Source organism: Meles meles, chromosome 2, assembly GCF_922984935.1.
Source record: "Meles meles chromosome 2, mMelMel3.1 paternal haplotype, whole genome shotgun sequence".
In the NCBI taxonomy this organism is placed as follows: domain Eukaryota; kingdom Metazoa; phylum Chordata; class Mammalia; order Carnivora; family Mustelidae; genus Meles; species Meles meles.
Window position 1 is genome coordinate 81,605,684 of NC_060067.1, and position 24,828 is coordinate 81,630,511.

Here is a 24,828-nt window from a genome sequence, read left to right on the forward strand (position 1 = left end):
TTCTGAATCATGAATTCTTGGCCTGAAACATAGTTTACATATTTTAAGCACCATTATTCAGTGTGGTTGTGAAAAAATAAAATTCTATAGCATCTTAGCTGTTCATCCACAAATACTATTTGCCTTAGTCATGAATAAGTTCAAATTATCTGATTTATGTGTAAACTGGAGAGTTCAAAATTGTATTTATTTATAGTGACCATAATTTAAATAATTACTTCAGATAGAATTACTTGGCCAAAATATTCACTTCTTACTATCTTATTACTCACTATAAATTATCAAAATGCAACCCAGCATATCTGTGTTCTCAAAGGTGGGTTTCTCCTATATGTTGTCCAGGAATAATAATAACTTTAACAACTATTATAATCTCTGAAGTAGGCACCAGGCAACTTGACACATTAATATCTCTTTTATTTTCCACATCCATATTACATATTATTACCATCCCCCATCGACCTAAGAAAAAAACTAAACCCACAAGAAATGGTGTAATGTCCCTAAGGTTACACAGCTAGAAAGGTGGTGAACAAGTATATTTGAAACAATTAATAACTGATTATAATATTTTGTTTTTGATACCTACCACTTAACACTAAGATTATCATTTTATGATTTGAGAATTCTTCATACATTAATTCACATATACATACACATCATTTTAATTTTGTGTTTTTTGTGAAAACGTTTAAAGAATACATTAATCTTTCCTTAGATTTTATTCATTGTTCTTATAATATTATTTTCCACCAATAAACTGCATATTCAATAATATTATTTTCCATATGTTTTGTTTTATCAACTGATTAATCCTTCTTACTTTTTTTAAAATTTTATTTATTCATTTGAGAGAGAGAGAGAGAGGAAGATCACATACACAGGGGAGAGGCAGAGGAAGAAGGAGAAGCAGACTCCCCACTGAGCAGGGAGCCAGATGCAGGCTTTATCCCAAGACCTTGGGATCATGACCTGAGCTAAAAGTAAATGCTTAACTGACTGAGACCCAAGGCACCCCTATTTAAACTATTTTAAATGTGTTTTTTTACCACAATAACCATGAGATGAGATTTAATAATATAGAGATATTAAATCATGAAAGAAATTCAGGATAACAGTTCCTTCTCACTTAAACAGAAGGAAAAATTTGGAAAAAATCCAATGTTGATATGGAAAATAGCTGTTAAGACATTAATTAATTATGACCATTCTGACAGTTAAAACAAAGACATAAAGTAAGTATCATCTGGCTTTCCTGAAATAAATAATCATATAAAAACATGACATTTAACATCACAATGTATGGCCCCAGTACTTATCATTACATTTTTAAATTTTTATATATTTAAAATATCCAATTTATTTTTTCCCCATTTCTTTTTCATTGTAAGTTTTCTAGAAATGATGACTTGAATAGTTTTTACAAATAAAACTGTAAATACCATACCTATATACCTTGGCACACACTTGTTGAAGTTTTTTTTTTTATGTATTTTATTTATTTGACAGAGAGAAATCACAACTAGGCAGAGAGGCAGGCAGAGAGAGAGGACACCTGTTGAAGTTTAAATCAAACACTACTAATCTTTTCATTCTTTCTCTAACCCAAATAACTACATTATCTTTTATTTGATCATAAATTATTTTCTGTATTCTCCAACATTATTTTCACAATCTCTTGAGAATCAAATGCTTCTTATCAAGTTCTTACTTCACATTCCTCTCTCTGAACCTGACACACTCCTTATTCCTCAAACGTTCATTCATTCCCTCAGTGTTTTATGAGTGCAATAGAAGTGCCAAGGACAATACTTGGCACTGGTAAAACGAATATGAGTAAGACACAACCTTTGCCTTAATTATCTACAAGTCTCTGAAGGAGAGAGACTTGCAAAAATAAATAAATAACCAATTTGCAAGATGTAGATGATGAAACAGTGGCTCGGTGGATTGGGCCGCTGCCTTCGGCTCGGGTCGTGGTCTCGGGGTCCTGGGATTGAGCCCCGCGTCGGGCTCTCTGCTCCGCGGGGAGCCTGCTTCCTCCTCTCTCTGCCTGCCTCTCTGCCTACTTGTGATCTCTCTCTCTCTCTCTCTGTCAAATAAATAAATAAAAAAATCTTAAAAAAAAAAAAAGAGTAAGTATATGTAACAATAACTCAAAAAATTTTTATTGCAGTTTGTGAAATGGCTAAAGATGAGAATTCCAGTAACTAAGGAAATGAAAATTTTTCACTGGGGTGTTTGAATTATTTCTTCCATTTTCTACATAATGAATTTGACATTAAACTGAAGTTTCCAAATACTTTTTTAAAATGTAATTCTTGCATTTGGGAGTGATTTGGTGGTTTCAATATGTATTTACTTATTTATTTATATTAATATTTATTTATATAAAGTTATTGAATACTTACCATATGCCTTGTTATGTACTAAATGTGTGTGCCCTTCCAAAATTCACATGTTGAAACCCTAATCCCCAGTGTGATGGTAACTGGACAGGGGAACCTTTAAAAGTAATTAAGTAGTGAGAGTGAAGTCCTCATGATGAGTTAGTGTCCTTATAAGAAGAGACAGGAAAGAGCCCTCCTTCTTCCATTCCCACCATGTGAGCATACAATAAGATGTCTATCTACAAACCAGAAAAAGTGCCTCTTAGGACACCAATCAGATGTGTAGCTTCAGGAACTGTAAGAAATAAATGTTTGCTCTTTCAGACGCCCAGGCCATTGTATTGTTATAGAAGCCCAAACTAAGAGGGCACCTGGGTGGCTCAGTGGATTAAGCCGCTGCCTTCAGCTCGGGTCATGATCTCAGGGTCATGATCTCAGGGTTCTGGGATCGAGCCCCACGTCGGGCTCTCTGCTCCGCAGGGAGCCTGCTTCTTCTGTCTACCTCTGCTTACTTCCTCTACCTCTGCTTGCTTCCTGCCTACCTCTCTGCTTACTTGTGATCTCTCTCTCTGTCAAAATAAATAAAATTTAAAAAAAAATTTAAAAAAAAAGCCCAAACTAAGATATGTCTGCCTTATGTTAAATTCGCAGGTGAACAAGAGAGATTGATCCTCTTCCTTCTGGTAGCTTATATTTCATTTGGAAGGGAAAATAATAATACATATTCAAAGATATAAACATTATATAAAGGTAAATTCAGATAGTGTGACACACATTTAGAAAAAATGAAATTTTTCAATGTGGTAGAATATGAAAACAAAAACAACAAAGGGCTAGATTTACTCCAGGAGGATCTCTCTATGGAGGTGAAAGTGGAACTGAGACTGAAATCAAGATAGAAGGAAGCTTCTTCTGGGAAGAGGCAAGTGCAGTGTGTATGTGTGTGTGTTATGTGACTCAGAACAAGTACCTAGTTTCAGGTTCCCATGAAACAGAGATTAGAAATGCAAGAAATTATTGGGGAGTTGCTCTAAGGTACAGCACATGTAGAGGAGTAAAAGAAGTGGAAGTGTTCAGTGAGGAGTTGAACTGCAATAGAGTTAAGAACTCAGTGAGGAGCTGTGGCGCTGGGATGGCTAGGTTGTACAAAAGAGCCAGGCCTGTATATGCCTACTATTGAGCTTGGGTTTCTCTCAGAAAGTCCATGGTCTTGGGTGAAGTGACTCTCTCTGAACGAAGGCATTTTCTGGAGAGGTCTAAGCCTTGAGTCTTAGGAGCCACTGCTGGCAGCAGCTAAGAATATAGGGACCCAGTCCTGAAGAGGTTCTCATAGAGCACCATAACATCCACTGTAGCAGATGAGGACCATGGTAAAGAGGTTGGATTTTATGTTTAATATCTGCATGAGTATTTCAAGCAAGTGTTAGTCCCGAGCTGAGTTACAGTTAAAAAAAAAAAAAGAAGTTCCTGGCTACTGTGTATAGAAATCTGAGAAAGAATTAATGAGGAATATGGAAGACAAGTGAAGAGTAGAATACTTGAGTAATCCAGGTGTATGATGATGGTGGCTTTGTCAAGGGTAACGTGACTAGACAGACAATAATTAAAAGCTAAAGCTGTGGGTTGGAACTAATTGAATCTCTTAGAGAAAGTGTTAAGCAAAGTGAATTAAGGCTAGAACTTGGGAGAACAACATTACCTAAGTCAAGAGAGAAAGAAACAGTAAAAAGTGAAAACAAAATGATTGTAAGAATTACAAAGTAAACTGAGGCCAAAGGTAAGAAAGTGGTATCATGTAAATATTAGAAGTTTTGTGTTTCAAACAAGGAGAAAATGATTAACCACATCAAATGCCACAAAAGAAATCTAAGATAAAGACAGGCTTTTCCACTTGGTGAGTTTACCCATAGTAATTTCATACATGTGATGGCATGGAAGACACTGTAGTATTTGGAAAAGAAAATGATAGAGGAAGGCAATGGAGAGCACAGAATGATTGACTGGCTGTAAGTAAATGGAGAGAATGATTTAATTAAAGTGACAAAGTTAAGAAAGACTTTTTAGTTTACTATTATGTGATTTTTTAAAATAAAAATATCTGACTGGGTTTTCTAGCATACACACACACAAATACCCAGAATACAAAGAGTTAATAAAAGTTAAGTTGATGACAAAGCAACACTTGTCTTCATAATCTGATCTCTGTGGCAAAGATCAGGAATTGACTGGATATATGTGGAGCTGGGAAGAACTGTAAGTGAAAAAAGTTCACAGCAAATTAATCCTCTTTCCTTGGAGAAGTAGAAAACAAAATTGAAAGACATAAAACATTATGAAAGGAATATATCATGATATAACTAGCAGTTGGATTTTTTAAAAATATTAATGTACACATTAAGGATGATATCAGTTATGCTAAGATTTGCAATAAAACACCCAATCATAAACAAACTAAAAAATATGATCTTTATCCTGTAAGCAGAGATAGTGTGGACAAAGACTGCCTTTATATGCATGAGTCACTATGTTCTTTAGTTATTAAACTATCTAAGACAATTAAAATCTCATTCAAAATTTGCATTCTTTGTTTGATAGAGTTTGGGTTTTGTTTTTGTTTTTGTTTTGTTTGTTTGTTTTGTTTTTTCCCCGTTGCTTGCCTACTTCCTCATTAATACACTGGCTTTCCATAGTCATAGCACACATAAACTCAATAAGAGATAGTGGCTTCCACATGTAAATCCGCATCTATAACTTCCACAGTGATTGCATAATTTTATTGGTATTTAGGATAAATAGTAAGTTCAATGTGTGTTTACTAGACTTAAGAGTAGTCTAGCTAACTCACAAAATAGAGTTATATTAGAATATTTGTGATTTCCATTTAAATGCTTGAGATTTCACTTGTAATGGGAGATATGGACTCATTTCAGTATGACATTTTAATTTTATAATTTTTTAGTGGAATCATTTCTTTTCTTAGCAATATAGCATATTAGAGTACTGTAGCATGAATTATTACAAACATAAAAGTTGATTTAAAAGAGCTTATGGAAATAATAAAAACTGTGTTTATCTAGCTTGGCTCTTAAAAACTTGAGTGAGCTATTAATATTGACTAGAAATTCAACTATTATCCTAACAATAATTTCTGAGATATAAAAACAACTTAGATGGTATGATTTATAACATGAAGCCTACCTGATTATAAAAGTTCCTTTAATATCAGATATTATAAATTAATGTTAAAAATGCATGGAAGAATGACAGAAAGACCATTACAAAATTCTATTTTGGTATTATAATAGAGATAATATTCTGCAATTTAGTTTAATGAGTTGCAATTAAGAAACTGTTTCAAGAGTTGCATGTGATTTCTTTTAATAATTAGTTATTAGTTGTTCCTGCATAAGTGTATTTAAAATCACGTTATTTGAACTATAGTACATGATAAAAACTCTTCAATATATTAATATCTCTTATGGACTATAGATCAGCAAAATTTAAAAGGAAACACAGCACTTTTAATTCCCAGTACTTATGAGAAGAATATAATCATTTTAACCTATTACTTGTGAAATGCAGAGAACACATACATTTACAGGTAATTTGGGTATATTTTGTCAAAAACTAAGAGATGTAATATTGAATATTTATCCATTCAAAAGGCCTGCAATTTAATAGTTATCTCAAGTCAAATATTTAAAATAACTGATTACGTGAATTACTTACATTTTTTTGGTTAGGGTTGCCATAACAGAATATCACAGATTAGGTGGCTCAAGCAAGAGAAATTTATTTTGTCATGGTCCTGGAAGGCAGAAGTCCAAGATCAAGATGCTGCCAGTGTTGGTTATTGATGAAGCCTCTCTTTACTTGAGGATGAACACCTTCTCACTATGTTCTCACACGATCTTTTATCTATACAGGTGTAGAGAGAAAGAGATTGCTGGTGTCTCTTCTTTTTATAAAGACACCAGTCCATCCTTATGACCTCATTTATCCTTAATTACTTCCTTGAAGGCCCATCTTTAAATATAGTCACCTGGGAGTTAGGCTTATGAAATATGAAATTTGAGGGAACAGCATTCAGTCCATAGCACTATGGTAAATAATCTTTCACAGCTAGATGAAGAAAATATTATAGGATCCCATGGCAGAATAGATTTATATTGCATTTCAGAGAAAGAGAAAAAAACCACCAAATTAACTTAGATTTTGGAATTAAAAAAGAAACATTCCCCACCTTCATCCTATAGCAGACACAGCATATGGCCTTGAAAAATGTTAAAATGTGTAAAATATAAAAGCAATATTATTATATTTCATATACTGCTTGGATATATAGTAAATCATGAATTAACTAATTGTCAAAGCAAATACATAGTTTTACTAAATGGGGAAAATATCTTAATGTCTGAAAGATTAAAAATAGAATCTTCATTAAACTTCCTGAAAAACTACATCTAATTTAATATCAAACTAGAATAGTATGATCACAGATAATGATAGAAATATAAAATATTGCAATAAAGGACACAATATTTTTTAAAGGCAGACTGCCACATGCAGCAGCTTATTTGGATGTGTCTGGAGTTTTGGAAGCTTGATTCCCCCACTTTCTCCTACAAATGGACCCTGAGAACTTGTTTGGAAATTCTGTCATGAGAGCATGGCTATGCTGGAAAATGGTCCTCTTCTATTGGGGAAGGTCTTCCTCTTCAACTCAGTGCACTGCTTCAATAGAGATGTACACAGAGCTGTGAGGGAAGGAGGGGGCACCTGTCTAGACAAGCAGATCAGCTGATTCAACCCTGGTGATCAACAGAGTGACAGATGTCACAGCCAGATCAACCTCACATCCACATTCAACATTCTTAATGTCATATATTTATCATTGATGCTACATTTTATACAAAAAAAGGTAGAAATCATTTAAAAATCATGTAAAAGAAAATCTGTTATACAAAACTATCCTTCCCTTATATAAGTTATGGTTATATTAAAAATTGTGTAAAGAATTGTTTAAATTCTTCTCCCATAACTCTACTTGTTTATTGCAGCATCACTAACATTTAACAGTCCTTTATGCATATTGAGAACTCGATAAACATATGTTGAAAGATGAACATATTTTATCATGACTAAGTTTAAGTGGAGGGTCATACCATTTGTACTCATATGTTCTAGAACCTTTTGAAAATTATTTTTGGCACCATGCACATTTCTTAATGTTCTCAGCTGACACTTGGCACTTTGTATATTCCATATGAAGAGGCTTCTTTTTTCCTCACCTGTTTAAACTTTCCTAGCAATGGTTTCTCCAAATAACCTCACCCAATTGTTAACTCCTCTACTTCAAATAATATATTTGCATACTACTAATGTTCACAGAATACTGTGTTAGTATTAGTGCTACTAACTGATAGTAGTATTTCTATTACTAAATAGTATTAATAATACCATATGTGTATGTGTGTGTATCCCCCCTAAAGATGAAAACCAAAGATGTCTGTTCATTGTATTTTTTTTTTTAGCACTATTCAACTTTATGTTCCACAATGGCTAGATATTCACTAATAGCTGCCACAGCAAAAGTTTCAATTCAGTTATGTAAAATTTAATATGAAAGGGGATGATCCAGAAGGAGGGCCATAATAATAATATCAGAACAAACCCACCAAACACAGCCCATATCCTATGCATCGTCTCTAAGAGATTTTGTTTTGTTTTGCTTTCCTTCTCAGATTCTTGCTGACATATCTTTTTTTTTAATATTTTATTTATTTATTTGACAGAGAAAGAGAGAGCATGAGCAGGGAAACAGCAGAGGGAGAGGGGGAAGCAGACTCCCCACTGAGCAGTGAGCCCAACGTGGGACTTGATCCCAGGATCCTGGGATCCTGACCTGAGCTGAAGGCAGACACTTAACTGACTCAGCCACCCAGGCATCCCAGATTCTTGCTGAAATTTCTAAGCATTCTTAGCCAGATACTCTATTTAGAAGAATATTATTCCAACACGATGTGAACAAATAACACCACCATGACATACTCTTGAGCATGTTACTAAATAGTCTTACAGTAAAATGACTTATTTAACTTTCCTTAATGTAATGTATGCCAAAATAATTTGTTCATATAACCAATTCTGATTCTTCAGAACTCATGTTATGAGTACGATTTTTGAGAAAATATAGATATACAACAACTCAAGTCCTTTTCCTGAATTATGGTACATGGATGTAGAACATTCTGCTGAACATAACAGAATTATATTAAAAATAAACCTTTCTAGGACCACACAAACTTCAACTAATGCAAAAACAAATTTAAACAAATCATTCTGTAAGACAGAGAAAAATTCAAGGTAATTCAGTGCATAAATGAATACCAGAGAGTGAAAGCCTGAAGTGGACAGGGGCTTTCTCAATGATAATGTGCATGAAAATTTCTAATACCATGTGTGTAAAATCCTAATTTACTTAATTCTCAAAATACACAAAACATCTAAGTGGGTAAGGAGATTGAGTTAGAGAAAAAAAATGCAAGTACAGAGTAATACTACATATGTTACAATGAACGAAGCAGTCATTTTTGGTACAGTAAGTAGAGAAACATACCATTTTCATGGTACATTCTCTGCAAATAAAAAAAAATAAAAAGACAATAATAATTTAAAAAATAATAATTTTCTTATCATATGTGTAAGACCATTCCTAAATGCATAAACTAACAAGGATATTCTATTTATGGATTGATAAGAATCAGAGCAAAGGAGTAACATAATCATAGTTTTAAAGGATTCACTCTGCTGCTGTGGGATAGTCAACTATCAGGAGTTGGTTGTGCAAGAGTTTGAAAACATATAAGTAAGAAGCTAAGCATTTCTCCAAGGGACATTTCAGACTTGCTTGGACTAGGATATTAGTGGTACAGGAAAAAAAAATCAAAAAATATATAGATATACATAGAGATATAGATGATATAGATATAGACATGTGGCCTATATTTTAAGAGCAAGTCACCAGTATTTTTTGATGGATTGGGTGAAAAAAGTGAAAGTATGAGTTCAACATGATAATTCTAAAACTTCTCACATGAACAACTGGGTGAAGAGAGACACCAGTTACTTAAGTGAGGCACTCCAGGGAATGGGCTGATTTTGGAGATAAAGGAATCAAGAATAGATAGATAGATAGATAGATAGATAGATAGATAGATCTATATACTTTTTCATAATGCAAATATATACATACATATGTATATATATTTTATTTATTTATTTGAGAGAGAGAGAGAATGAGGGACCACAAGTAGGGGGAGGAGCAAAAGGAGAGGGAGAAGCAGGCTCCCCATTGAGCAGGGAGCCTGGAAATGGAGCTCAATCCCCAGACCCTATGATCATGATCTGAGCCAAACACAGATGCTTAAACAATGGAGCCACCGAGGTGCCTCAAATCATGAATATTTTTAACATATTATGTTGATGATGCCTTTTAGGAATCATAGTCAATCAAACACTGGATTTATAACATATGGTAACACTGAAAATATCTATCATTATAGTTTTAAATGAAATTTCACAAATATGGATTTAAGGAATGAGTTCTAAACACAGTTAAAAATAGGAAAGCTGATATTTACTTGCAAAAAAATGAAGATGTCAGTAAAAAAATTGATGTGCAATAACAATTTGAGTGATTGATCCATTCACTATGTAAGTGTGGCTACTGTGGGCTGGGTATTTTATTAACTCTTAGTAATTCTGACATAAACAACTGATCAAGAATCTCACCTTAGATCTTACAATCTAGTGATGAAAACAACCCTTAATATATTCTTTGATAAAAACAGGCAGGGCTTTATAAGAAGAAGAGTGAGAACAGATCTTCTCTTGATGGAAAAGAAAGGACTAATGGGACTAAAAGGAAAAATGAGACTAATTTGGAGTTGACTACACCATGTAGGAGGGAAGAGGAGAAGGCAAGGATTCTGGTAGGATTTCATGGAACAAAACAAGATTTTATCAAAAAAATTAACAAGATAATTAGAATTCCTTAATATTGAATAAGATAGTGGATTTTAGTGCCATGCATTTAGTTTTGCTAAAATGTTCTTTGAAGCTAGGTGGTAAAATGTTTAAAGACAGATTCATGAGAGAAAATCAAGAGGATATCTGGTAAATGTGGGAAGAGAATGGAAGTGGAGAGGCTATTGCTGAGATTTTGCTATAAGTGCAACATGCTCCTTACTTCCTTAGGGTGAAAATGGAATGCTCACTTTAGTACTCATTGCAGAGTTAAAACCCAAAATATGATGACAGAGGCCCCTTAATATTTCTTTTTAAAAGTGTATTCTCTTGGTCCTTGAAACCCTGCTATAAAATTACTAATTAATATTTGGCAAAGAATTTGGAAAGGTGTATATTCCCAGACGTGCCATAAAACATCTTGGTTAGAATGTAAAATCAAGGCTCCAGTACACCCATTAAAAGGATTTATAACTGTGTTTTAGCTTAGAGTGGAGATGGAAAGAACACTAGACAGCTGTTAAGGGGTTGAGAGCAGAAAATATGCTCTTCTATTCTTCAAAAAAGAAGGCTCTAGGGATACAGAATTCGTTCTAAGTTGTTGGAAGATTTAAGAATTAAACAAGCTTGGAATTGATATTTTGAAATTGGAACACAATTTGTGATTCAGCAGATAATCTAATATGATGAAACTCCCAGGAATATTTGTAATAGGGATGTTTACATATGAAACAATGATAGCATTATATTTGATATTTTAATATATTACACTAAATTGGGAAGGAGGGGAGTTACTCCCCAAAAGAAGAATTTTAAAAGAGAAAGGCACTCATTGAAATCAAGATAGACAGGTACAGCTTGGAGCATTTGATACGTAATCTAAGTGTCATTTTTCAACTCTAATGGTTGCTTATCAAAAGAATTGCTTGGTTTGGGAGTAAAGATATGTCGCAGAGTATCGAATTTGTAACAAAATTTTACTCAGGAACTTGTCATTTACAGATACAAGAAAGCATAAATGTTTATACAGAATTAATATATTTTATATACACAAAAATAGAAGTATTCCCACAGTTGGATTTTATACAAGTTGTCTTTCTGTGTCATCTAAAATATTGTATGTTATTAGATTTCAACATTAGCATTACTTGAAAAAGTTGAGAATTTAAAAATATATAGTTTTTAATATTTGAATTCTAAAATAGATAGAAAATACTTTTGTAAGGAATTTCCCAAATTACTACTACTCCTACTACTATAGACATTACAACTATTACTGCTACTACCACACTATTAATATTATTACTACCACTAGAAGTAGTAACTATAATAGCAAATATCTGTTATGTTCACTGTATATTAAACACTATGCTGATCACTTTAAGAATGCTATCTATTTTTTTTTAGTAAAAAATAATTATCAGGTGGAGATTATTATTGTTGTCATTATATATGTAAAGAAATGTGCCCAAGGTGACTTGGCTAGTAAAGAGTAAATATTTCACCTGAAGCTAAAAGTTTGTGTTACCATATAGTCCACACACACTCTTCACTATAACTCTGCACTTTCATTCATAGGCTACTGTTGAGATGTATATCTACTTTTTCATAATGCAAATTAAAACATAGGAAGGAAATAGAAGAGGCCACATCAAAGTATTGATAAGTAATTTGAAAACTTTGTTTTAAGTAAATTTTGCTAAAAGATTTCTTTTAATAATGTTAATATTTAACAAAAATATTCTGTTAATATTTAACAAAAAAGAAAACATATTGTTCTCTTAGTATTAAAATGTCAAGAGCTGCTGAGGCTAGTACTAATCAATACACTAAAACCCAACTGCAAAATTTTATAAAGTTTGTTTAAGGAGCTCAACTAATTATATAATGTAGAAAGTATCAGAAAAGATACTGCTAAGCTATCCCACTGATTTTAGACAGTTACCCATAATGAAGCAGTAATAAGGGATTAGGACAGGCATGGTATTTTGAGGCTTCTGACAAATTCTCATAAGGATTTAGTTAAGAACTTACAATCAAACATAGAGAAAATTCTGGAATATCAAAGGTGAATGGCATTTCCAAATGAAAGAATGTCCTACATAATTCTACAGAGCTTTGTCACATATACTTTGAGAGGATTCCAGAGTCACACATGTTAATTGGTTACTATAAAGGCAGTGGAGGCTTGCTTCTTTTACAAAAGAGTATTTCCTTGGAGCTCAGTCCTTCAAACACTTGCTGTAAAATACCTGAGGCCAAAGCCACAATATTTTTTCACCCACTCATGTTATATCCTTGAAAGTTATAGTCCTTCCTCAAGTGATATAGTTACTAGAAATGCACACTTATTTATGTAAAATGGATAAATAACATAACTGGCACATATTTTAGCAAAATTCTAGCTCATTAAGTATCTTTAACAAAGGTAAATGACTTTGAAATTTAAAGGTGTATAAATTTTAATAATATGTTTCTCTTCATGGACAGTTAAAATTAATTATACTAAAATAAACACAATGGGCAGAAGAAAGGATAAAAGGAATGAGAGAAGAGGAGAAGAGAAGGAAGAAAAGAAGGAAGGAGGGAGGGAAGAAAACAAGAAAAGAACTGAGAGAAGGAAGAGAGGGAGAGAGGGAGTGAAGGAGGAAGAAAGGAGAACGTGAGATTCTAGTGAGTTCCAGACGTCCTAGTCTTTATACTCTTTATATGACTAAAGTTAGGTAAAGATAAAGCCTAATAGACAATTAACATATTTTTTTTTTAAGTTAGAATTCAGGGGACACCTGAGTGGCTCAGTCAGTTAAGTGTTTACCTTTGGTTCAGGACTCTGGGATGGACAATGATCCTTGCTCAGTGGGGAGCCTGCTTCTCCCTCTGCTTGCCATTCCCCCTGCTTGTGCTCTCCCTCTCTCTGGCAAATAAATAAAGGCAAATAAATAAATAAAATCTTTAATAAATAAATGGTTAAAATTCAAATCTAGATTTTACTGAAATCAGTATAAAATCCAACAAAATAAAAAGACATGAAATATCTATTTATGGGAATATGTCTCTTGACTAACTTAAATTTTTATTTACTACTTTTTTTCCACATATCCTTTTTTAAAAATTTTTATTATTATTTTTTTAAAGACTTTATTTATTTATTTGACAGACAGAGATCACAAGTAGGCAGAGAGGCAGGAAGGAGAGGTGGGGGAAGCAGGTTCCCTGCTGAGCACAGAGTCTGATGCGGGGCTTGATCCCAGGACCCTGGAATCATGACCCAAGCTGAAGGCAGAAGCTTTAACCCACTGAGCCACCTAGGCGCCCTGATTATTATTATTTTTAAGTAAGTTCTTCACCACACATGGGGCTTGAACTCACGATCTCAACATCAAAAGTCACATAGTTTATGGACTGAGCCAATGAAGCACCTGCCACAAATCCTTTTTAATTAATTGCAGCTAATATTGACATTTCCAGGCATTTACCCTTTATTCTTCCAGTGTTTAGTAAGATGTCTTGTTATGAAAAGATTAAAAAAAAAGATTCTCAGTATGTTTATTAATTTGATTTTTTTTTAAGATTTTATTTATTTATTTGACAGACAGAGATCACAAGTAGGCAGAGAGGCAGGTAGAAAGGGAGGGGGGAAGCAGGCTCCCTGCTGAGCAGAGAGACTGATGCGGGCTCGATCTCAGGACCCTGGGATCATGACCTGAGCCGAAGGCAAAGGTTTTAACCCACTGAGCCACCCAGGCGCCCCTATTAATTTGATTTTTAAAACTTTAAAAAAAAATCCTTCTTTGAGTAAGCAGTCCTCTATAGAATATTCTATAGCTGTTTATTTACGTTTGTCTTTTTTTTAATATTTTATTTATTTATTTGACAGAGAGATTACAAGTAGGCAGAGAGGTGTGGGGAACCAGGCTCCCCACCTAGCAGAGAGCCCGAGCCAAAGGCAGAGGCCCCAACCCACTGAGTCACCCAGGTGACCCTACTTACTTTAGTCTTTAAAGAGATTCTAAATCTCATTGCTTGCAGCTAGAACCCTCTGTTAATGGGTCTTAGGTTAAGCTAGGAGTTTCTTTCATAGTTAAGGGGTCACAGGATACAACAGGATACAACACAGTAGATACTTAATAAAGGTTGAAAGATCATGTCTCACTTTTGTAGAGATTGGCAAGTTATGTCTTCAATCCATTTCCTTTTCAATAGTAATAAAAATTTTGGAGAGTCATATGACTCCCTCAGTATTGAAGGATACATTTCATACTTCCTTTTTAGCAAGTAGGATCACGTCACTATGTAACAGTGTTTGATGGAAGCTTACAGGTACATCCACTAGAAAACAGCTTAAGGAGAATGCTTGGGTGGCAGTCTGTTGAGTGCCTGCCTTCCATTGGCTCAGGTCATGATCTCAGGATCCTGACATCCAGCTGCATCTTGGGCTTCCTGCTCACTGGGCAGTCTGCTTCTCTCTCTCTCTCCTTTGCCCCTCCTCTGGCCTGACCGACTCTTGATTTCAGCTCAGGTCATGATATCAGGGTCACAGAAAGTCCTGTGTCAGGCTCCATGCTTAACATAGCTCCCTAATCAGAATCTGCATTTGAATCCCACTGTTAACTTGTATGTCTATGTTCTCCTTTTCACCTTTGCATATTCCTTCTGAAATATTTTAGATACTGTTAATCAACATATTTTCTATTAGAAATATAACCAATTAATAACAACTAACATTTGTGAACAGTTTCCATATAGATCGACCTGAATTAATGTTAATTGATTTCATCTGCACAAAAACACAATAATCCTTGATAATATCCTTGATGAAATAATCTTAAAAAACATTAAATGACTACCCAAAGATCACATACTCTTTGGAACAAACAGACAATTAACCATTACTTAAATCAGTTTCTCTTTCTAAAAATTTAGCTTCAACAGAAAATGTGCCCGTTATTATTTACATCTTATGGGATATAATTTTAAGCCAAGGCAGTGACAACAGAATTAGATATAAGAGTTTCTTGACCCTTAAGTGATTTACTGAGTGACTAAGCTCCTTCAGATTTATGATGATAAAAACATGTTTGATACTTACAAGGGAGCAAATGATGAATTGTGAGACTCATAAAAGATAGCCCTCAGCAGGTAAAACTGATTATTATTCAAGGGATAAAACATAACACATCTTTTGAGCTATATACGTTGAAGTCTGAGCATGTAACACTCTGATGCTATAGCATCCATCTATTTTGTAGCTGGATTCTCTTCTTACTTTGATTAATATTGTCAAAATGATGATTAAATAGATAATGCAGTGCAGTCTAAAGAAAATACTGGCTGATTTGTTCTTATGTTGCTTGTATCTTAATAAGAAAAACTGAAGCTTGACTTGGATTTTGTTTTAGTTGTTAGCAAAAATCAAGATTGTCATTATCTGGCATCCCACATTTCCTCAAGTAATCAGACTTAGTGTTTTTAGTACATCCATTTTTAAAATGTGGTAAGTAGTGCTGGATTCATCTTTCCTTTTTTTTTTTTTTTTAAATTGACATGCATGGTATGAACATGTGTACTCTGAGGCAGAGGCTGAATGGTTGAAGGGACTGAAGCTAATGTAATTGTGGTGTATAGACCATGAAATCCTTAAGAGAAACAACATAAAATTAAAATTTTAAGTATGTAGGGACTTGAAAGAAGTTTGTGTAAGTTAGGGGTCCAGGAGCTTAAGCTTTATTAGTTTCATGGTAAACCCACTTCATTAGAAAAATATACATAGATACATCTTGTATACACTTCATATATACATCTTATTAGTAATAATAGATCCTAATAATATGTCTTCTGACACAATCTGTGAAGATACTGTCCACACTTTTTTCATTTTATCTCTTCTGGTCATTCTTCATATTTACGTATGATTTATTTATTTGTCTCAAAATATTTAACATAACCATTTATTGTACCAGGCATTGTTCTAAGCATTTTATATACATCAGTTACATTGTGAAACAGTTCTATCACCTATGTAATAAATATAAGCAGATAGATGAATTTAATTATAAATTACAAAATGAGAAAAGATGAACTAGAAAAGGGCATCTAGGATTTGATGCAATTTAAAACCAAGAGATAAAGCAGTATGTTTCAATTTAAGTTTCAGAAACAGACACCCTTTCAGAAGAGTAATGACCAGAATTTGGTAAGGAACAGATATCTAAAAGAGAAAAGAGCCTTTAAAATTTATATATATATATATATATATATAATTTTATTTATATATAATTTTAATTATATTTAATTATAATAATTTATATATATGGTGAATTTATTTATAATTTGAATTATATATAATTTGAATATATAAAAGTATACCTAATAAAAGTAAAATTAAAAATAAGGTATAAAAATACAAAATAAAAGTAACCTCCTCTGTTACCAGCAAAGAAGGAAGAAAAGAAGAGAGAAGGGAGAAGGGAGAGAGAAAGGAAACAAAAGGAAGAGAAAGTGATTTTGAGTTGCAATGGAAATAAATATACTACTTCATGCTTTGAGGTTTTGCCAGTATTTTCACACTGACTTCCAGACATATTTTGACAGTGCATATAATGTAAATTCAAAATATAATCCTGCCAGATCACACTTATCAAGACTGATTGGTATCATTCTTCTTCTCTCTCCCTGGTGGTTGGGGGGATCCAGTCTGGTAGGTAAAAATTAAAAAGTAGCTTTTCATTTTTATTTCAATTATTTTTAACTTTAATTTTGTGTAAATTTAAAAATGTTCACATTGATTTGTAAAGTAATTATCTTCTCCTATAAGTTATCTTTTCATTATTCTTTCTTGGTGTTCTGGGAGGTATTAGATGTTTTCTTACTTGTTTGTTAAAATAATGAAAGTCACACACATTCCATTTATTTTCCCTTTATAATCATTTGACTCTTCTATTTGCAGGATTTTATGGAACATAGTTTATAATGTTACACAGATGGATCTTTCTGTATGTATACTGTAATTTATAAATTGGATGTAATCGTTAAAGAGAATATGTGAATAATGTTAATATTTGCCAATGTTTCATTCAATACTTTTTTTTAAAAGATTTTTTATTTATTTATTTGACAGAGAGAGATCACAAGTAGACAGAGAGTCAGGCAGAGAGAGAGAGAAGGAAGCAGGCTCCCTGCTGAGCAGACAGCCGGATGCGGGACTCGATCCCAAGACCCTGAGATCATGACCTGAGCCGAAGGCAGCGGCTTAACCCACTGAGCCACGCAGGCGCCCTCATTCAATACTTTTAAAAGATGTTTTACATTTAATAAATATAAAACCTATTTACTAGTATTAGAATTAGGTCATAATTCCATTTTTCTTCAAACACGTATTCAGTTTTTTACAATAAAATTGTGTTATGTTTAGATATATCCTACATATAAATGTGCACATATACTTAGTTATACACTTGTTTAAGCTTCTATTAATCATACTATCAATCAGTAGATCTCTTTCCTATTCCATATTACCTTTATATAATTAACACCAAATAGCAAGGACCACACAACACACACAATCACAGGCTCTATTTGTCCCCCAAAATGTGGCTTAGTAGTAACTGTATGCTCTCTTAATCCTCTTGTGAGTAGAGAAGCAGGATTTGGGCATTTGGAAGCTTAAATTTCTATAGAATGTGAAAAAAGGAAATTAATAAAATGGGCCCAGGATGAATGCTGTCATCTACTTAACTAGTAAGTTAACAAGATCGTGCTATAATACACTGTGCTCTTCATGCAAACAAAATTGTAGTAAGAGGGTTCCTTTGAGGAACTGATGTAACCTCACACAAGACAGTTCTCTATAAAAGTGCAAATAATGGATTATTTGAAAGGTAATATCAAATCTGAGATTGAAAATTTCTCACTTGCCTGCAGAAGTATCCATTCATACCTTTGGAATTGGATAACTGTCACTGTTTTTAGGGAAGCATGAATTTCAAATAACTTTATTTTCATTGTCTAAAATTCATACCCTTATGTGTTTGCTTATATTCAGGTAACTAGGTCAATTCCACTGGGTCTAGGAGTGTCAATTCCCAAAAGTTCATAACTCCAAGTGAACCTTAGAATACATAGGTCAAGTTCTAATAGAGAATCCTGGTGGGATTTTGGTTAAAATTGCACGAAATTAAAAGATTAAGTTTAGAGGAAGTAAAATATTTATGAGATCATATTTCTTTCCACGTATTTTTTTTTTATTTGACAGAGAGAGAAGACAAGTAGGCAGAACAGGCAGAGAGAGAGAAGAGGAAACAGGCTCCCTGCCGAGCAGAGAGCCCAATGTGGGGCTCGATCCCAGGACCCTGAGATCATGATCTGAGCTGAAGGCAGATGCTTAACCGACTGAGACACCTGGGTGCCCCTTCTTTCCATGTATTTTGACTTGCCTCTAGGTTCTTCACTGAAGTGAAGTTATAGTCTCCATGTGGGTCTATCCTTTCATTTCTTATACAGTTTTTAAAAATAACTTAATTTTCCTATATTAACAAAACATTTTTCTGACATGTTTCCTATATAAAACATGTATGATTTATATATACATATATGTTATTCTTATACATATTTATATTTATAAAATATATTGTAACACACATATATAAATATATAGATTTGAGTAAGTATATATATACACATATATATAACTGTTTTATTTTAACTCATATTTTTCAGGTTTACAAATGTTATAAAACTTGATGCCAATTTTTAATCTGTACAATTTGATACTTTGAGATTTTTTATTGTTAGTGTTGATTACATGGCTTGTACTTCCAGAGTAATGCCAATTGAGATTTGTGATTTTGGGGGAAATGTTAGAATATTACATGAAAAAGACAATCTGCCATAGACCCAGAGCACCCCTGCATAGCTGTATGCCAAGACTAAGAGGCTTGAACATTTTTGTGCCGGCACTGTTTTTCAGGAATGTGCTTTCAGTGAGCAACTTTGAGGGATGAGATAAAGTCACCCTCTGGAGCCAAGAAGAGAATTCCTTACTGCTTGTTCTAAAAGAGTGGATTTCCTAGGTCAATACTCCTCAGCTTTGATGCAAATTCACTGCTTATGCAATGTCAATTTAGCACCCCTCCCCGCCATGGGACTTGTTAAGAAGGGGAACTGATGTGCTTGCTGACAGTCATTCTACTTCTTGTGCTGCCTTTTGACTCTGATCTAGGAGTCTCATGTCTTCTGCCTGTATCATAAAATAGTAATAGGTTAACATATTAGATTGGAAGTAGGGTAAAATCAAATCCTAGACCAACAATTTTGGTAATGAATATGGGAAGTTGATGACTATGGAATGTTTAAAATGGCTTTAAACAAGGAAATGATCAAGGGACCTACAATTTGGATTTGAGGATATGGGCACATTCTCTGGACTTGTTCTTGCCCAAGGGATGTGCTGGACAAATGTAAGGATATCTTGATACCCTATCCATTAATAAAGTTGAACGATGAGAGGTAAAGCTGAAACAAACCCATGAATAATATGGCTATTTCTTATTTTCCTTTGGAAAGTAGAAGGGGAGGCTGGTGTGATGGCAATACAGCAGCAAGTGCCACAGTCACAGCTGGAAGGCAATGCTGCTAGGAGTTCTCAGAGCTGAAATAAAGGGCATCAGAAATAAGGACTTTCTTATTTGATATAGAGCTTGAGGTGAGCCTGAAACAATAGATATTTGTTTGACTGAACAACAAACAAGTGGAACGCAAATGCAAAAATCAATCAAAGTTTTGCTTACTAATATGGAGCTGTTCTCCACTGCTGGGTAATCTGCAATGAAGCAGAGCCATAGAGGCATGCACAGGGCAGAAAGAACAGGGCCATTCTGTCCAGGTGCTTTCTAGACATTGGCAGTATTTAGGAGAAGAATCAACACTCTTATGTGTCCTGACTTTGGAGCTAAACCTAAAGGAGAAAAAAATCCTCCCTGCTGATCCTGACTATCCCCTCATCTAACCTTCTCCTTTTCCCTGCACTCCATGCATTCTAGGCCCAGATATCTTTGTACTTGGTCCTATGGAGGGAAGAAGCTCCTGAATTCAACTAATTAGATTTGGGAAGGGTTCTTGGTAGGGTCAGGAAGCTAACATGACCTTGGTTGGATGTGAGAGACCTGCTGGACCAATTGAACATACTTTTTTTGTGCCTTCTACTTCAAATGTGTAATTGGTATTTATTGTGCATGTACTGTGAATTCCCAGCTGTATCAGAGGGAATTCACCCATTCAAGGATAGCTACATATAGAGAGGTAATTCCTGTCTCTTCCTATGGGGTCTAAAAGAGGCAAAATAGAAAATCAGGAGAAGGCAGAAAATATTTGATGGTTGACTGTACTCGGAGAGACCATTTCCCAGTGCAGTAGCACCATCTGTCCCCTGCAGCCTCTCTGTAAGTCTTTAGAAATCAAAGACAACCATTAATCCAACTACTGAGCTCTTGCGGAAACTGAATGTTTGACCCACGGTGGTTTTATGATTCTCTAACTTGACATCTACATTTTGGAGATTTTCAATTCAAACTCAATGACTAACAAGGGAAGGACCTAAGAGGGCTTACTCTTCATATGAAAATGGTGCATGTTGAGAGTGTAACTGGCCTGCTGTTACATGAGAAAGTCACAACTACACCAGTTAGGAATACCTCACTTCCCCACCACCACCACTTGAAGCAAAGCCCTTGATTTGCAAAGATCTCCCTAAATTCTTGGCTTGGTTCATTCATGGTTTGGCCAAGTGAAAATCTAATGGTGTTAATTAGAAGGCATCCAACATGAGTGGCAACACTAGACAACCACAGGAAGGTCATAGACTTCTCATTTTGGTTTGGCTGCAAACTGTAGAAACAAATCACAGCTGCTGATTGAATAGACTGGATTACTCATGGAGACAGTCACAAGTAAGGGCTCATTTTCTGTTGAGATCAATTGGAATCAAGCTGCTGCTGAAACCTATACCACCCAGATTTCTGCCACTGGCACTGAGATTCACCTCTATACCAGAAACGGCAACACAGCCACCACTATAAACTGGTCACAGCAGTATAATCCTTAAAACTAAATTTGTGTATTTTTCCTGTTATCCAAAATATTTATAGTCTGACACTAGCATTTATTTACCACAGATATTATCTATAAATGGGGAATATTCATGGTATTTTATGGTCATCTTATTCATCTTATCAAATCCAAGATGCTGGCATTATTTTTTTTAAAGATTTTATTTATTTATTTGACAGAGAGAGAGATCACAGGTAGGCAGAAAGGCAGACAGAGAGAGAAGAGGAAGCAGGCTCCCTGCTGAGCAGAGAGCCCAATGTGGGGCTCGATCCCAGGACCCTGAGATCATGACCTGAGCCGAAGGCAGAGGCTTAATCCACTGAGCCACCCAGGTGCCCCAGATGCTGGCATTATTAAATGGTAGAATATATCCCTCAGTTCTTCTGGTCCAAATAATTCAGAAAGGTAGTTTGGTCACTGAATATGGTTATCCACTGAAGTGGTTCATTTTCTCTTGTCCAATTCCTGGGTAATTATCAGGATAAGTAGGGTATAGAATTATATAAACATACATCAAAAATTTATAATTTCACCTAATCCATTTCCAGGCATAATGAATCTTTATTTTTCCTTCCTGGAACCCTAGAGCAGCCTGATTGGGATACCCCTGAGTTGCCAATCCAGTCAAAGTAAGGTATAGGACATTTAAACTCAATTCTGCTTCAGCCTCATGGATCATCTTGTTGGACTAACATACCCTTAGATGATAAAGACACTGATATTTTGGCTGAAGACACTGTTTGTTGGGTCTTTGTTAGAGAGGCCCTCTATGGGCAATGTGGGAAAATATAATGCACATAATGGGGCTCTGAAAAAAAATAATTATTGTAATGATACACATTAACTTTGTGTTGGTTCAGAGAGAGCAAGAGCTTTGACGCATAGGGAGGGAAGACCTTAGAGTAGCCGATTTTGGAATGGGATGCAATTAATTTATCTTTGTCTGCTAGATCTAGCACCACAGCCTAGAGAAACAATCATGGTTTCCTTAAATAAAGCAGCAGCTGTAGTTGACAATTGGAACTTTTATGTAGTTTGCCATTCTTATCTATGCATTATTTAAAAAAAAAATGGAAACTTAGCTGGCCCAGAACTATTCAGATATTTTTTTTCTTTCTTTCTTTCCTTCTCTCTATCTCATTTTTTTTTTTTTCTATTCAGATATTCTTAACACCATCTGTGGAAGCTTTCTTTCCTATGAAAGAAGTGGATTATCTAGGCTTATTGTTTATCATCTGTGACACAAATCTCCTGCATGGGCAGTAACCATCTGTGCCTCCCCATGTCATGCCTGTGGAACCGTGTGTACATGGGATATCAATAAACATCTTATATTCATGCTGTTTTCATGACACAAAAAATGAGTAATAAATGATAATAAATAATAAATTCTCTTCTCTCTTTGCCAGGAGTCTCATGTTTTCTGCCAGCATCAATGAGATAGTAACAGGCTTTCAAGTGGGTAACTACATCCCAGACACAAATACATACCCTAGAAATTCACAGCGTATATTATTAACCTTGCAGCTCTGAGAAGTCTGGTCAAGAAAAATTTCTAAATATTTTAACCTGTGTTTTCAAAAATGCACATATGACATACCTTGGAATACACTGCTATCAGGGTTGGTTTTTTTTTTTTTTTGTACCTTTAAATGTTTGATACATTCTAACATTTCTTCATTATTAGACATTTCCTTTTTTGTTTCACTAATGAAAATGGAATACAGTTTAATACCTCATGATCTCAGTGACAGCCCTTCCCACTTCCTTCTTTCTTCCATAAAAGAACTGCTCTTTTGCTAGTGAACTTGTTCTTCAGACTCACCTATTTCACCCTAGTTGTTACGTCCCAAATTGCAATTCCTCTACTATTCCCGAATAAACCCATTTTGCTTTAAACTAATTTTAGACTATTTTTACTATTCAGATTGACAGTATCATGTGCTTTTGATAACATGTGCTTTTGACATAAAGACCGTAGAACATTTACGTCAAAAAGGCACAGATTTTTTTTTTAAGATTTTATTTATTTACTTGACAGACAGAAATCACAAGTACGCAGAGAGGCAGGCAGAGAGAGAGGAGGAAGCAGGCTCCCCACCAAGCAGAGAGCCTGATGTGGGACTCAATCCCAGGACCCTGAGATCATGACCTGAGCTGAAGGCAGAGGCTTAACCCACTGAGCCACCCAGGTGCCCCCCCAAAAGGCACAGTTTTGAAAAGAATATGAGTTCCTCCAAGAAGGACTTTGTTTCTCATGACCAGAATTTTATATTAATTAAAAGTTTTTTGAGAAAAAATACAGGAGGTGTTGGGATTAGTAAAAAGTATAGGTAAACTTTGAATTGTTTCTAGGAAGCATTTCTGTTTTGCACAGATATGTAAGTTAAGAACAGTTGCTTTTAATTCCTCAAAAAATCAGATTGTAGCCTAAATGATATCAAGGGTCTGATCTGCATGTCCAACCACATATCTTCAACTATAGAAGTTTAGAATGCTTCAGGAGCCCCCCACCCCCACCCCTGGGGTATATAGTTTCATTTTAGGTTAGGAGAGAAGGCCTAAAAATAGGTTCCCATTAGCCTCTTAACATCAGCTTTCAGTCTGGCCAGTTTCTGATCACAGAGTTACTTAGGAAAAAAAAATGAATGAAAGAAAAAGACAAAGACAAAGACAAGAAAAGAAATTTAAAAAAATGAAACCTTTCAATTATCTTTTACAATCTTCAGCTGAGACAAATAGCAAAGGAAGAGATAATGTGAAATTTTATTTCCCCCTCTCAACTGGGCACTACAGATAGATATCAACTGACTCTGGTAAAATTCTCACCCTTAGACAGATTCTGTCAGTTTTCCCAGGATCCTGCTTGCAAAGTTCTGAGTGGTATTTAAAGTAAATAGTATAGCTCTCATGTCTATGAAAATTCAACAAGGATTTCCAGCAATTTAATTTTAGTTTCCCTTGGCTATTAAATTTTAGTTTTCCTTAATAATATAGCAGTTTACCAGAAAATCCCTCAGAATCCTGTCAATCCATGGAGGAACCCATAGGGAGGCCTTCTTTCAAGGATGCATATGGGGAGATCTATAAGGCCACTAACTTGTTTATGGTCTTATTCCAATTTTTTTTTTTTTTCAAATTGCTTAGCTATGGTCACTCTTCAGTCAGATGAGTGGCCTCCCACAATATTTTCTGTCTGTCATTTTGTCAATATACAACCTTAGAAAATAAATCATTTACCAAAACTTACGAAGATCCTCCCTGTGTTTAGGAAATTCTTTAATGATCGCCCTAATTTCGGCCTTTG